Source organism: Rhinopithecus roxellana, chromosome 5 (genome assembly GCF_007565055.1).
Source record: "Rhinopithecus roxellana isolate Shanxi Qingling chromosome 5, ASM756505v1, whole genome shotgun sequence".
Taxonomy (NCBI): Eukaryota; Metazoa; Chordata; class Mammalia; order Primates; family Cercopithecidae; genus Rhinopithecus; species Rhinopithecus roxellana.
The window spans coordinates 96,727,458-96,743,463 of NC_044553.1; positions in this window are offsets into that span (position 1 = coordinate 96,727,458).

Below are 16,006 nucleotides of genomic sequence, written 5' to 3' on the forward strand. Positions count from 1 at the left end.
AAACAATAGCATGAGCAATCTGTGCTTTAAGGACATGTTCCTGCTGCAGATAACTAGCCATACCCATCCCTTTATTTCAGCCCATCCTTTTATTTCCCATAAGAAATGCTTTCAGTTAATCTATAATCTGTAGAAACAATGTTTATCACTGGCTTGCTGTCAGTAAATATGTGGGTAAATCTCTGTTCAAGGCTCTCAGCTCTGAAGACTATGAGACCCCTGATTTCCCACTCCACACTCTATATTTCTGTGTGTATGTCTTTAATTCCTCTAGCACCACTGGGTTAGGGTCTCCACAACCAAGCTGGTCTCAGCAGTAGCACGCTGTATAATATTAATACACTGTCATAACCAGAAAAATGACATTTAAACAAGCAACCTTATTAAGTCTTCCTCAGTTTAGCTGTCACTTCTTTTTGTGTATATATGTGTGTGTATTTCACATCTATTATCTTAAATAACTCTGTTACTTTACAGGTAAAATATTTAGCAGCACACACATCTCACTTTTCATTTCTAAAGAAAACACTTCTAGGGTGATGATTAAACAGCTGAGATACGTAATATAGGTCTTACTTCTACAACTAACCTAAAATCATGGTGTTGAGGTGACAAAGGGTTTCTATTCCTGATCTATCAAGAATTTTTATCCAGGAGTTAGTAGAGCTTCAATTATGTACTTCTAGTCATTCCAACAAATAATTAGGAGAGATATTCTACTACAGAATAATTAGAAATTTTGATAAGGACAGTCTTGTATATTTTTCTATTCCCAATTTTTGAGAGTAATGGCATTTTATTTTGTCAGATTGAGTAAAAAGATAAAATATACAATTAATTACTTTGCAAATTATAGAGTATTTCCAAGTTTGGCTAGTTCCAATTTAGCAGCTAAAATTGAGATTAAAATGCATGGAAATCCTATTCAAAAAGATATAAGACAATCAGTTAAATATATGAGTTGTGTTTGCTGAAAATTAATGTAGGAGATATTTTTAAATGGACTGCCTTAATCAATTCATTTTATTAATAGTTTTTAAATCTATGATGCTAATTTTGTGATGTATTATCCTCATGGTGTACTAGAGAATTACATATTTTTATATAAGGAAAGCATCTAGAAGATATACAAAATTTACATTAATTGTTCCATAAAATTGAAAATAAAAGCTCAAAACTATTTTAAAAGACCATAAGCATGATACCAAAATCTAAGAACATTCTGACATCTAACATCAATGTTATTTATAAACATCTATGCAAAAATTATATATACAATCAACCAACCAATCCAGTACTAAATACAATGAACCACTGTTTATTAATTATAGTGAAAATGAGAAAAGCAGCTTTGGCTATCCAGAAGCTAGCCTGGCACTATAATTTAGGACTTGATGTTGCCAAGAGCTATCTTGGTAATCACAGCTAGGTTTTGTTTCTCTCGTGCTAAACATAACTAATTTCATAGCACATCAACATCACACAAAGCCAGTCTGTGATCATGGTATATCAAGTCAAAAATAATCACTTCATTACCATGTCTGATACAGAACAACAACAAAAAAACATAACATGAACATTCTCTCTACCACAGAATGGCTAAACATCCTGCTGTATTAGTTAATATGGATTATTGATGCTTTTTACCAATGACAACTTTGTCCTTATTTTATTCCTCTCACTAAATACATAACATTTAGTAAATTATCCAATTATAAAATTGTCTCCAGATCCTGAAAGTATCCAATACAAACATCCTGCTTCCTTGAACACTCCCAAAAATCAGAAAAGGCATTCGAATTCTGTAAGTTCTGTGAGCTTCTTACTGAGACTTCCCAGAGTTTTTCATGGTGTGTGTTTCCATTTGCTGCAAGAATCAATAAACTCAATTTTTAAAGTGTAGACGTCTTCATGGTGGCCTTTGGCTCAAAAGTATTGGCAGCAGAAAAACAAAGATAGTTTAAGAGTCAAAAGTCAACCAGTGTAATTTAGTGTTTAAAGGTAATTAAGGAGAAACATTATATATTAACAAAGAAATAAAAATAATTTGATAAAATTCAACTACCATTCATGAAATATAAAAAGTCTTAGCAAATTTCATTTAGTCAGTTTTCTCTATTAAACACAGTTAATGAAGTAGGAAGGAAAAGCAAATTTCCTAATCTGCTGAAGTTCACATATAAAAAAAAAAATAAGCTACAGTGAACATACATAATGATGAAATGCCAAAAACTTTCTCTGAGTAAAGGAAGGAATACTGATGAAAACTACTTTTCATACACATTGTATTGATGGTCCTATCCATGTGATAAGCAAAAACCTAAGTGAAAAGATTAGAAGGAAATATTGACAGATGACATAATAGCATAGGTGTTGTAGACAAATCAATTGTGTTTTTATACATAAATGAAAACAACTTAGAACTGATATTGAATATATATCACTGTAAATGTTATTAAAATACCCAAACAAGCTAATAAAATATGTAATTTTTTCTCCTGTATTTCTAAATACTGTAAAATATTATTGTAAGACATTAAAGAAGATAAAATAAATTATATACAGTTGACTCTTGAATGACATGGGTTTGACCTGAATTGGTCCACTTATACATAGATAGTTTTTCAAAAAATACATTAGAAAAAATTTTGGATATTTGCAACGATTTCAAAAAACTCACAAATAAAATGTATAGCTTAGAAATATCAAGAGAAATATCAAAAGAATTAAGGAAAAATTATATAATGAATAAAAAAGTATGCAGATACTATCCTGTCATGTGCTATCATAAAGTATACGTAAATCTATTATACAAAGTTAAAATTTATCAAAACTTTCCCACACAAACACTTACAGACCATACAGGGCACCATTCACAATAAAAATAAATGTAAACAAATGTAAAGATTCAGTATTAAATCATAACTGCATAAAACCAACTATAGTACAAAGTGTACTACTATAATTTCATAGCTACCACCTTTTGCTATTTACAGTGAGCTCAAGTGTTGCAAGTATCTGCTTAAAATGCCATATGACAGTAATTATTTTTCTGTGAGCAATTCCTTTCTCTAGTAAATTGCGTATAGCAGCAAAAAGTGATCTGTTGTGGTTCTTCCATATTTTTTATTGTGTTTGGTGCAATACTGTAAAATATGAATAACACCATGGGACCCATATTAAGTGTCATTAGTGATGCATTACTACACCGTGTTCCTGGATTAGATTGGTTTAATGTCTATTCTCCCCAAATTCAGATTGATTTGTAGATTATACATGACGGATTTTTTTTTCCCCTGAATCTGTCAATCCATTTCAAAGCTTTATATAGAAATGTGAAGGATAAAGAATAGCAAAGACGCTACTGAAGAATACGTAGTAAAGAAGAACAAGATGCTAGGAGCTTTATTATAAATTATAGTTATTTAGGCTTTGCTATTGCACCAAAGATAAGCAAACAGATAAATGACAGAATGGAGAGGGTAGAAGCTGACCAATTCACATCTGAATATTTGATTTATTAAGAATTTGGCATTACAAAGAAGAGGAGAAAAGACTTGTCTTTTCAATACCAATGCTAGGACCAATTGATGCCCACCTAGGAAAATTTTATTAACCCCATCTTTCATACCACACACAAAAACAGTTCCAGATCTACTGATCTAGTTGTGAGAGGAAAAACTGCAAATCTTTTATTAATTAGAGTAGAGAATATCACTAACTTGAGTTCCATGAAGAAATATTAATGAATTGAACTATCAAAATTAATAACTCTTTGATGAGTTATTTTCATCAGAGTAATTAAATTCAATAATTTATTTTATTAATATATCTTTATTCTAACTTTAGAAAACAGTGGAAAGTAAGTGGTCAAGTGGAAGTTTGTAATGCATTAAGCTAGATTAAGAACTACAATCCATAAAATAAAACAGAAAGCCCAAATGAAAAATAAACAAAAAATGTGAAGAAGTACTTTATAAAAAAAAACTCATATAGTCAAAAAGACATGCAAAGTTGTTTAATACATTTCAATTTCAGAAAATAAAAAAATAAAACTGCAAAAACAATGCCACTACACATTATACAAAACTTTCATCTAGAATTTTAAAATGAAAGAGGTCTAGGGTACCAAGCAGTGATGAAAAGGTAAAGCAATTGAAATCCTCCTACATTAGAGGCATTTGGGAGTATGAACTGGTATAACTACTTTAGGAAACCATTTACTATTAACTCTAAAATTGAATGTATGCATAATCTATGATACAGGAATTCCACCTCTAGCTATATTTCCAAGAGAAATATAGGCACAAGTAACAACGAAATAGTACAAGTGGCTGGGCGCGGTGGCTCAAGCCTGTAATCCCGGCACTTTGGGAAACCAAGGAGGGCAGGTCACGAGGTCAGGAGATCAAAACCACCCTGGCTAGCACGGTGAAACCCCGTCTCTACTAAAAAAAAGGTACAAAAAATTAGCCGGGCGTGGTGGCAGGCGCCTGTAGTCCCAGCTACTCAGGAGGCTGAGGCAAGAGAATGGTGTGAACCCGGGAGGCAGAGCTTGCAGTGAGCCGAGATTGTGCCACTGCACTCAAACCTGGGCGATACAGTGAGACTTTGTCCGCCAAAAAAAACAAAAAACAAAAATTGTACAAGTAAGTTTATTACAGAATTTTTCCACAATCATACCAAACTGACAAAAACTCAAATGCCCATCAAGAGTAGAATGAATAAATAAGTTGCCATATATAAAGACAATAAAAAACTCAACAATAAAAATTGAACCAACTGCAGCTGCATAGGAGAACATGGATGATACTCCCAAATATTATATTAATTGAAAGAATGTAGACACAAAAATAGATATTGTATCTTTCTATTAAAATAAACTTCAATAAAACAGTCATAATTTAATGATAGTTTTATGAGATGAATATAGAGACTACTTGTGTGTCTAAAACCTTTACAGGATCAAGTTGGACTTTGTTAAATAATCTGTTATGATTTAATGCAATTTAAATGCAATTAACAAAGTTGTTATAAAAATAAACTTTTCTCTCAGTATTATCTCATCTAGATAGAATACAGTGAGAATTATTTCACTTGTTTCAGTGAGTGAAAGTGGAAAGGAATTTCATATATACTAGTCGTGCTTTGCCAAATTTATAATATGTTATTGGAGTTTTTACCGCTGTCAATCTATACGCATTAGTACATCGTCATTGCTATTTGCTTCATTTAATCAAAGGCAGTGATTACAATTTAGTTCCTTCATCTGGTGGGAAATCAATCTAAACCATGATTATAGAATTTAACTTGATGTTTTTAAATGCAGAACAATCACATTAATATGTGCAGAGGTGTGACATTTATTTTGCAATCTCCTGGAAAAAGTAGGTCACTTTTCGAATTATCAGTTACAAATATAGTACTTGGAGAAATAAAGCTAAATGTAGACTTGAAGTGTTTTTATTTCTTCAAGTTAAAAATTGTATATGCTTTTAAGTCAGAAAGACCAAACTATATTTGTCTTGGCTCATTAAGACTGAAACAGGCCCTTTATAGCTTCTTTAGTGCAATAAAATATACATTTGTAAAGATATAATTAGTATTTCACCAAATCAACATGTATTTATGTTAATACCAGCTACTAGCATTAAGTGAAGAGGAAGGCAGTCAATTTCTTCCCTTCAGCAGTAATATTCCAAATAGCTTTCAATAGTTAAGAATATCTACTAGTTTATTATTTGCATTCAATTTTGTGTAGTTATATAAAAGCACAATGTGTCAAACATTAGAACAACATAGTTAAACTATAAACACGGTATACTCTAGCATTAAAAAAAAAAAAGCAACGAAAACACATTTAATATTCCTAAACAGAGAAACTTTAACAACAGTCTTTGCATAATTAAACAGTATATGCAATTGCTAATAATATTAAGGTGCAAAAATAAACATTTTAGGTAAAGACAATATAAAATACAAATAATATTAAACTTCATTCATTATAGGTTCTTCTCCCTCTCACCCTGCCTGTATGAACATTTTGCTTTAAAGGCTTATTAAACCATTTTGTTTCAGTTGTTTGAGACTTTCTATTCAACATCCATTTCTATCAAATTATTTTTACAAAACCACTTTCCATCACATAAATTACAGCACATTGTTAACTGAGATAAAAAACTTTAAATGTTTTCTCTTTGAAAAAAAATGACTTTCAAGCATATATCTTGGGCATATGCAAATATAGGGTGTTTCCTTATCTCTTGGATGAAAAAGAATGATTAACATATCATTCATAGTTCTGAAGCTATTTCATGCTGCATTTTGCATGCTGCAAAATAGTTGAGAATATATTTTAGCCATATTATATGAAAATTGTGACCTAGTTGTTCAGTGCTGAAAGATTTATGATTGATGCACCCCCAGGATGAAAAGAGACACATTTTAAATTGTTTATTTTAGATTATTTTTATTTTTATTTTATTTTTTTCGTCTACTTTTGGGCAGTACATTAGTAGGCAATGTTAGCATGTCATTATCGCATATCAATTTTTACTTTTTAGAAGAGTTGAAGCTTTTAATATTAGTTTGCTGCAAAAGTAATAACCATTGAAACTAATGGCAAATTACTTTCAATTTACCATTACTTTCAATGGTAAAAACCTCTATTACTTTTGCACCAACCAATAGAAATGTATTGAAAGACACCCTGAATAAACAAGAATAAGACAAGGCTGAAAGAGAAGGCATTTTATTCTTTCTCCTTTTTTTTTTTTTTTTTTTTGTTAGAGAGAGAGAAGGTCTTCCTCTATTGCCCAGGGCTGGTCTTGAACTCCTGGGCTCAGGTGATCCTCTTGTCTTTGCCTCCCAAATTTCTTTGATTACAGGTGTGAGTCACATGCCCTGCCTATTCTTTCTTCATTGAAATAAAAACTGTCTTTGTATTTGACCAGTATTTTCAAAATGGGTAGAATATATTTTCTCTGAATGAAGAAGGGATGGCATCCTGGTTTTAGAACAACTCCAAATTTCCCTATATTAGAAGATGACTCAAGCTTCCACTAATTCTCTTTTCATAGGAGTGCACGATATTTAAATTATCAAGTTACATAAAGTTGCTATGGATTTTGTATGAGGAAAAATTTGGTAAGATGGGGATATGATTGGTTTCTGAGAAAAAATAGAAGTGATGTTTTGGAATGACATTTGGAAAATATCAGGTCTAGCTTGTTGATAATTTTAATTATACCTCTCTTCTTTATTCTCTACCTGACTATGTGTGTCTGGCTACGTCTCCATTTAACTCCTGTAATTTCTGCATATGAAAATCTGTCACTATGTAATTTTATATAAAATAATTTATAGGCCGCACACGGTGCTTTGGGAGGCCGAGAAGGGTGGATCACGAGGTCAAGAGATCGAGACCATCCTGGCTAACACGGTGAAAACCTGTCTCTACTAAAAATACAAAAAATTAGCCGGGCGTGGCGGCGGGCGCCTGTAGTCCCAGCTACTCTGGAGGCTGGGGCAGGAGAATGGCGTAAACCCAGGAGGGACCGGAGCTTGCAGTGAGCCGAGATCCTGCCACTGCACTCCAGTCTGGGCAACAAAGTGAGACTCTGTCTCAAAACAAGCAAACAAACCAAATTTATAAAGACATTTGTAGAATTTTGGATTGAGGTGTGTACATTAATAAATGTCTTTATTTCTAATTTATGATAGTAAAATGTGTTATCTCTTTCTGGCACTAAATGTCACTTGATATCAGCATAAGACTTTCTTGAGTTTACTCCCAGGAGACTTGATACCATGTGTGGTTTCCTTTTCAGATGTGAAGAGCCAGAACTCTGGTTTTTACTTTTCTTTCAATCACACTCCAGTGATCCAATGGCATTTCCTTCTGCAGAGTCACATTTTTTCATCCAGCCTTGTCAAATATTTTTCAGAAGAAATGTTTTGTTCCCTGAGAGTAATTGAAAATTTCAAGGCACATGTTTTCAGATATTGAAGGAGTCATCTCCTGCATCTACAACAGGCAGAAGTTATAATTCATAACATCGGGGTGTTTGAAGGCTGATTTCTTACAGCTGACCTTTTTTAGTTACTTAGTTTTCTTTCAGGCATATCTGAAGTATAATAAACACATTTATTTCAGAGTCTTGGCTTTTATAAAAAGCCTTAAAATAATGCTTGGAAAAATATAACTCAGTATAATAGACTATTTTTATCTCCTGTATTATTCACAGGGGAAATATTCTGTCAAAAATGTATGTAAAAAATCAAGACAATTAATTTTTCTGTTAATAACTATGTTTAGTATCTAAAGCACAAATTTCAGGAATTTCATGAAAAATCAAAGGTTTACAAACTTCTATTAAATAAAAATCAAGGTCTTTTAATGTATATTTCTTGCTATAAGTTGGCAAGCTCCCTCACTCATTTGGAAACCTAAGTACTTAAACACACGTAGAAGCCCTTTTCTTGTTTGCTCATTTGTAACATAAATTTTCTTACTTATTTTAAACATCAAATATTTTTATTTTTATATGATACATATCTGGGACATCCTAAAAAATAAATGAGACAGAGCTTAATTTTGTAAGCCTCTGAAACTGGCCACTCTGCTATATTTTAATAGCTAAATAATATCCTTCTTGTCATCTCAACCACAAATATATATGTATGTGTGTTTACACACACACACACACACACACCCCACATCATCTAGTGGATATTCAGCATTATCATATTCTAATATTTTGGAAACCAATGAGAGCATTTCAATTTTCTGCATGTTCAGGGCTTTTGAACAAAAGCTTTTGATAAACAGGCTAAAGTATGACTAAAGAGTAACCTTAAGTTAGAAAGCTCAGGAGAATGTGTTTACACTGAACAGAACATTTTCTTTCTCTTTCTCCTAAGGGAGAGTAGGAGTAGCTGTACTACTCCCCTACGTAACTCAGTATTGAAGCTTCTGGGTTCTGCTACTGTTGTGAAAACCCTTCTCTTGCACATTTAGATGACATGTGCCTTTGTCAATTCACCCCATGGAGCAAAATGTTCATGAGTAATAGACACTAATTGCCAAATGTAAATAATTGGTCTGATCTTTGATCTATCAGCCTTCTATTTCATGCCACTATAAAATAAATTGTTGGGAAGAGACCCGCAATTCTGCCAATAAACTGGCCCCAAAACTGGCCATAAACAAAATCTCTGCAGCACTGTGACATGCTCGTGATGGCCTTGACTCCCAAGCTGGAAGGTTGTGGGCTTACCAGACTGAGGGCAAGGAACACCTGGTCCATCCAGGGTGGAAAACTGCTTAAGGCATTCTTAAACCACAAACAGTAGCGTGAGTGGTCTGTGCCTTAAGGACATGCTCCTGCTGCAGATAACTAGCCAGACCCATCCCTTTATTCCAGCCCATTCCTTTGTTTCCCATAAGGAATATTTTTAGCTAATCTATGATCTATGGAAACGATGCTTATCACTGGCTTGCTGTCAATAAATATGTGGGTAAATCTCTGTTTGAGGCTCTCAGCTTTGAAGGCTGTGAGACCCCTGATTTCCCACTACACACCCTATATTTCTGTGTGTGTGTGTCTTTAATTCCTCTAGCCCCCTGGGTTAGGGTCTCCACAACCCAGCTGGTCTCAGCAAGCGGCGTCCATAAGTGGGGACTCAAACCTGAGTGAAAAGGTTGCTGGAGCAATGGTTGGAGAATGTGGAACTAAACTGAAGGACACCTGAGTAAACTTAAGCAATCCCCATGGTGAGTAAGAAAGGGAACTCAGAAGCATCAGGGTAACAATGAGACAAGTGTGGGCTCTGGCTTGTTCTACTTTGGAATCTTTTCAGGCTGAGGAGGAGGAAGGAGGAGAGTATAACAAAGTAACAGAGCAGGTTTGCTTGTCAGTTAAAGCTAAAGTGGCAAAGGAGGAAGTGGTTCATCCCCACCCTTCTGCACCCCTTCCTAATTTTGAAGAAAAAGAGTGGTCTGACCCTCTAGATCTTTCTTTTCTGGAGGACACTGGGCAAAAAGTAGTTGCCCCAGTGACTGTTCAAGCAGCGCCTCGAGTGACTGCTCTCAGTTCTATTCAGGCAGGACTGAGAGTGGGTTAAGGAAATACTCCATTTCCTGGAGCTTAACTGTGGGAAGCATGGTCATATTAAAAAAGAATGTAGAAAAAATCAGCCAGTCAGACCACCAGATAGGGGAAAAAAGAAAATTGCTGAGCCTGAAATATGTCCAAAATGCAAAAAAAGAAAGCACTGGGCCAATCGGTGTCATTCTAAATTTGATAAAGAAGGGAACCCGATTTTGGTAAACACCATGAGGGGCCCATCCTGGACCCCATTCCAAACTGGGACATTTCTGGCTCAGCGCATTCCCTTGCTCCTGTACAATGTCTGTCCCTCACCACAGTCAGCAGTGCTGCAGTAGATTTATGCTGCACAAAAGCTGTGAGCCTTCTGCCTGGGGAAACCCCGCAAAAACTTCCAACAGGGTTCTGTGGACCCTTGCCAGTGGGGACAATAGGATTTCTTCTAGGAAGGTCTAGTTTAAATTTAAAAGGAGTACAAATACATATAGGAGTCACTGATTCAGATTACAATGGGGAAATTCAAATTGTTATATCTATTTCTGTTCCCTGGAAAGCAGAGTCAGGAGAGCGTATAGCACAGCTCCTTGTTATGCCATATGTGGAAAAGGGGGAAAGTGAAATTAAATGAACAGGAGGATTTGGAAGCACAAATAAACAATGCAAAGCAGCTTATTGGGTGAATCAAATTACTGATAAACGCCCTACCTGTGAAATAACTATTCAGGGAAAGAAATTTAAAGGTTTGGTAGATACAGGAGTGGACATTTCAATCCTTTCTCTACAGCACTGGCCATCCATATGGCCAATTCAACCTGCTCAATTTAACATAGTTGGGATTGATAAAGCCCCTGAAGTATATCAAAGTAGTTATATTTTGCATTGTGAAGGGCCCAATGGACAATCTGGGACTATTCCACCAATTATAACTTCTGTACCTATAAATTTATGGGGGAGAGATTTATTACAACAATGGGGAGCACAAGTTCTAATTCCAGAGCAATTATACAACCCTCAAAGTCAACCTATGATGCTTGAAATGGGGTATGTCCCTGGTATGGGACAAGGAAAAAATTTGCAAGGTTTGAAGGAACCACTTCAAGCAGAAAGACAAAGTTTCTGCCAAGGTTTAGAATATCATTTTTGGTGGTGGCCAATGTGAAGCATCCAGAATCTATACCTTTAAATCATTAACAGACAAGCCAATTTGGATAGAACAATGGCTGTGAAGTAAAGAGAACCTGGAGGCTTTAGAGGAAATAGTTACTGAAGAATTAGAAAATGGACACATACCTCCAACAATAAATAAATGCAGGCATTCAAAACTTCAAATTTGGGGCAAAGGATCTAACTAGATGATTCTCAAAAGATGATATACAAACAAAAAACAAGTATATTATAAAAATTATCAAAGTCACTAATCATCATAAAATATAAATTAAAATCACAATGAACTATCACCACACATCTGTTAAAATGGCTGCTGGCAAGAATGTGGAGAAAGGAAACACTTGCACGCTGTTGATAGGAATGTAAATGAGTACAGCCCTTATGGAAAACAATTATAAGGGTTCCTCAAAAAAGTAAAACTGGGACTACAATTTGATCCAGCAATCACACTACTGGGTATACAGGAAATGAAATCAGTATGTCAACGAGATGTCTGCATTTCCATCTTCACTGCAGCATTATTCACAATATCGAAGATATAAAAGCAAACTACTTGTCTATCAACAGATGAATGGATAAAGAAAATGTGGTTTATATACACAATGGGATACTATACAGCCTTTAAAAAGAAGGAATGTTGACATTTGTGACAACATGGGTGAACCTGGAGGGCATTATAAGATAAATGATCCAGGCACAGAAAGGCAGATACTACATGGCTTCACATATATATGTGGAATCTAAAATGATAAATATGTGAAGCAATGCAAATGTTAGTTTCATTTAGCCATTCCACAATTCACCCATATGTAAAAATAGTATTTTATAAATGATAAATATGAAAAATTTGTCAATTAAAAATGTGTGAAAAAATAAAAATCGTAAATTCTAAGAAAATAACCGTATGTAAAATTCAGAATTTTCTATATCTCAGTAAGTCAGTGTTGTAAATTTTGGTCATTCTAACAAATGTATGGTAACATTTTATTGTCATTTTTATATACTTTTTCCTCATGACATATCATGTAGATTAACTTTTCATATGTTTATTTGACATTTGTATACCTTCTTTGGTGAGATGTCTGTAAAGTCTTGTTCCATATTTAAATTGGATTGTTTTATTATTGAGTTTTAAGACTTTTTGTAAATATTGAATAGTAGTTGTTTATTAGGTGTCTTTTGAAAACATATTCTACCATTTTGTGATTCCTCTCCTTGTTCCCTTGATATTGATTTTTGCAGAGCAGTCTTCCACCTTATCAATTACCAATTTAATGGATTGTGCTTTGGTATTGTATCTAAAATGGCATCACCATACCCACATCATCTAGGTTTTCCCTTCTGTTATCTTCTAAGGAATTTTATGGTTTTGTATTTTACATATAGTCTATGATTCATTTTGAGTTGGTTTTTAAGAAGGGTTAATCTCTGCATTTATGCTCATTTTTTTGCATGTGGATATTCAGTTACTTTAGCAATATTTGTTGAAAGGACTGTTTGCTCCAACATATTGCCTTTGCTCTTTTATCAATGATAGTCAAGTAAAATTATGTGGGTCAGTTTTGGGGTTATCAGTTCTGTTCCATTGACCTATTTGTCTATTTTTTACCAACACTACAGTATTTAATTATTGTAGCATTATAGTAAAGGTCAGTTAATGACAATCTTGCAATTTTAATCTCTTTCCATAATGTATTGGCTGACTAATGTGAGTCTTTTCCTTCACCATATAAACTTTAGAACAGAATATCAATAGCCACAATATAACTTGCTAGGATTTTGATTGGGATTCCATTGAATCTACAGGTGAAGATTGAAAAAATAAGCATATTGATAATATTGAGTCTTTTTATCCATTAACATGAAATAATTATTAATTTATCTAGTTCTTTGACTTCTTTCATCAAAATTTATAGTTTTCCTTACATGGATATTGTAATATTATCTTAAATTTATACAGAAGTATTACATTTTTTGATGTGTTCATTAGTTCCAGGAATCTTGTTGTTTTTGATTCTTAGGGATTTTTTTACACTATGCTGTCATCTGTGAACCAAAGCAGTTTTATTTCTTCCTTCCCAATCTGTACAACTTTTATTTCTTTTTTAAAAATTTCAACTTTTGACTGGGTGTGGTGCCTCATGCCGGTAATCCCAGCACTTTGGGAGGCCAAGGTGGGTGGATCATGAGGTCAGGAGATTGAGACCATCCTGGCTAACACAGTGAAACCCCGTCTCTACTAAAAATACAAAAAAAATTAGCCAGGCAAGGTGGCAGGCACCTGTAGTCCCAACTACTTGGGAGGCTGAGGCAGGAGAATGGCATGAACATGGAAGGCAGAGCTTGCAGTGAGCAGAGATCTGTCACTGCACTCCAGCCTGGTCAACAGAGTGAGACTCCATCTCAAAACAAACAAACAAACAAACAGACAAATGCCAGGCACGGTGGGAGGCCAAGGGGCTGAGGTGGGTGGATCACAAGATCAGGAATTGGAGACCAGCCTTATCAATATGGTGAAACCCCGTCTCTACTAAAAATACAAAAATTAGCCAGACTTGGTGGTGGATGCCTGTAATCCCAACTACTTAGGAGGCTGAGGCAGGAGAACTGCTTGAACCCGGAGGTGGAGGTTGCAGTGAGCCAAGATCCGGCCACTGCACTCCAGCCTGGGAGACAGAGTGAGACTCTGTCTCAATAAATAAATAAATAAATAAATAAATAAATAAATAAATAAATAAATAACTTTTATTTTAGGTACTGGGGCTACATGTGCAGATTTGTTACAAGGGAATATTACGTGATGCTTGGGTTTAAAATATGGATCCCATCACCCAGGTAGTAAACATGGTGTCCAATAAGTAGGGTTTTTTTTGTTTTGTTTTTTCTGTTTTTTGAGATGGAGTCTCGCTCAGTCGCCCAGGCTGGAGTGCAGTGGTAGGATCTGGGCTCACTACAAGCTCCACCTACCGCGTTCACGCCATTCTCCTGCCTCAGCCTCCGAGTAGCTGGGACTACAGGCGCACACCACCACGCCTGGCTAACTTTTTGTATTTTTAGTAGAGACGGGGTTTCACCGTGTTAGCCAGGATGGTCTCAGTCTCCTGACCTCGTGCCTCGTGATCTGCCCGCCTTGGCCTCCCAAAGTGCTGAGATTACAGGCGTAAGCCACCACGCCCAGCATCAATAAGTAGTATTTAAACTCACCTCCTCCCTCCATCCTCTATAGTAGTCCACAGTGTCTATCGTTCGCATATTTATGTTCACATGTGCTCAATGCTTAGCACCCACTTATCAGTGAGGAAATGCAACATTTCCTTTTCTGTTCCTATGTTAATTTGTTTAGGATTATATAGCCTCCAGTTCTATCAATATTGCTGCAAAGGATATGATTTCATTATTTTTCATGCCATGTAGTATTCCACAATGTATACATACCACATATTTAAAATTCAGTTGGCCATTCATAAGCACCTGGGTTGATTCCGTATTTTTGTTTTAGTGAATAGTGCAGCAATGGACGTACAAGTGCATGTGTCTTTTGGGTGGAATTTTTTGTCTGTTTGTTTGTTTTCAGAATATACCCAGTGACGGGATTACCAGGTCTAATAGTAGCTCTGGTTTAAATTCCTTAAGAAAACTCCAGACTGTCCAGGATGCTTTCCACAGTGGCTGGACTAATTTACATTCCTACGAACAATGTATAAGTGCTCCTTTTCTCCACAGTCTCACCAACATCTGTTGTTGTCGTTGTTTGGAGATGTGGTCTCGCTTTTTTTTTTTTTTTTTTTTTTTTGGTCCAGGGTGGAATGCAGTGGCATAAATTTGACTCACTGCAACGAGCGCCTCCTGAGTTGAAGCAATTCTCCTACCTTAGCCTCCCAAGTAGCTGGGATTACAGGCACCCACCACCATACCTGGTTAATTTTTATATTTTTAGTAAAGTCAGGGTTTCACCATGTTGTATAAGCTAGTCTTGAACTCCTGACCTCAAGTGATCCACCTGCTTCAGCCTCCCAAAGTGCTGGGATTACAAGCATGAGCCACCATGCCTGGTCTGTTTTTATAATCACCATTCTGGCTAATGTTAGATGGTATCCTATTGTGATTTTGATTTGCTTTTCTCTGATTATTAGTGATGCCGAGTATTTGTGAGAACTGCTTGAACTTGAATCTGTCTGTTCATGTCCTTTGCCCATTTTTAAATAAGGATTATTTATTTATTTATGTATTTATTTGTTTGTTTGTTGATTTAAGTTTCTTAGATTCAGAATGTTAGGTCTTTGTCAGATGCATACTTTGTAAATATTTTCTTCCATTCTACAGGTTGTATGCTTGCTCTGTTGTTAGTTTCTTTTGTTGTGCGAAAAGCTCTGTAGTTTAGTTAGATACCACTTGTCTATTTTTAGTTTTGTTGCAATTGCCTTTGGGAACTCAGCCAAAAGGAATGACCAAGTTGCCAAGGGAGAATCCTGGGATGAAAGGCTGGGTCAACATGCACAAATCAATATTTGTGTTTGACAACATGAACAGAATCAAAAGCAAAAACTATGTCATCTCCATAGACATAGAGAAAGCTTCCAATATGATCAAACATCCCTTCATGCTAAAAACTCTCAAAAGGCTAGGCATTGAAGGACCATACCTCAAAATAATAAGAGCCATCTATGACAAACCCATAGCCAACATCATACTGAATGGGCAAAAGCTCAAAACATTATTTTGATAACTGG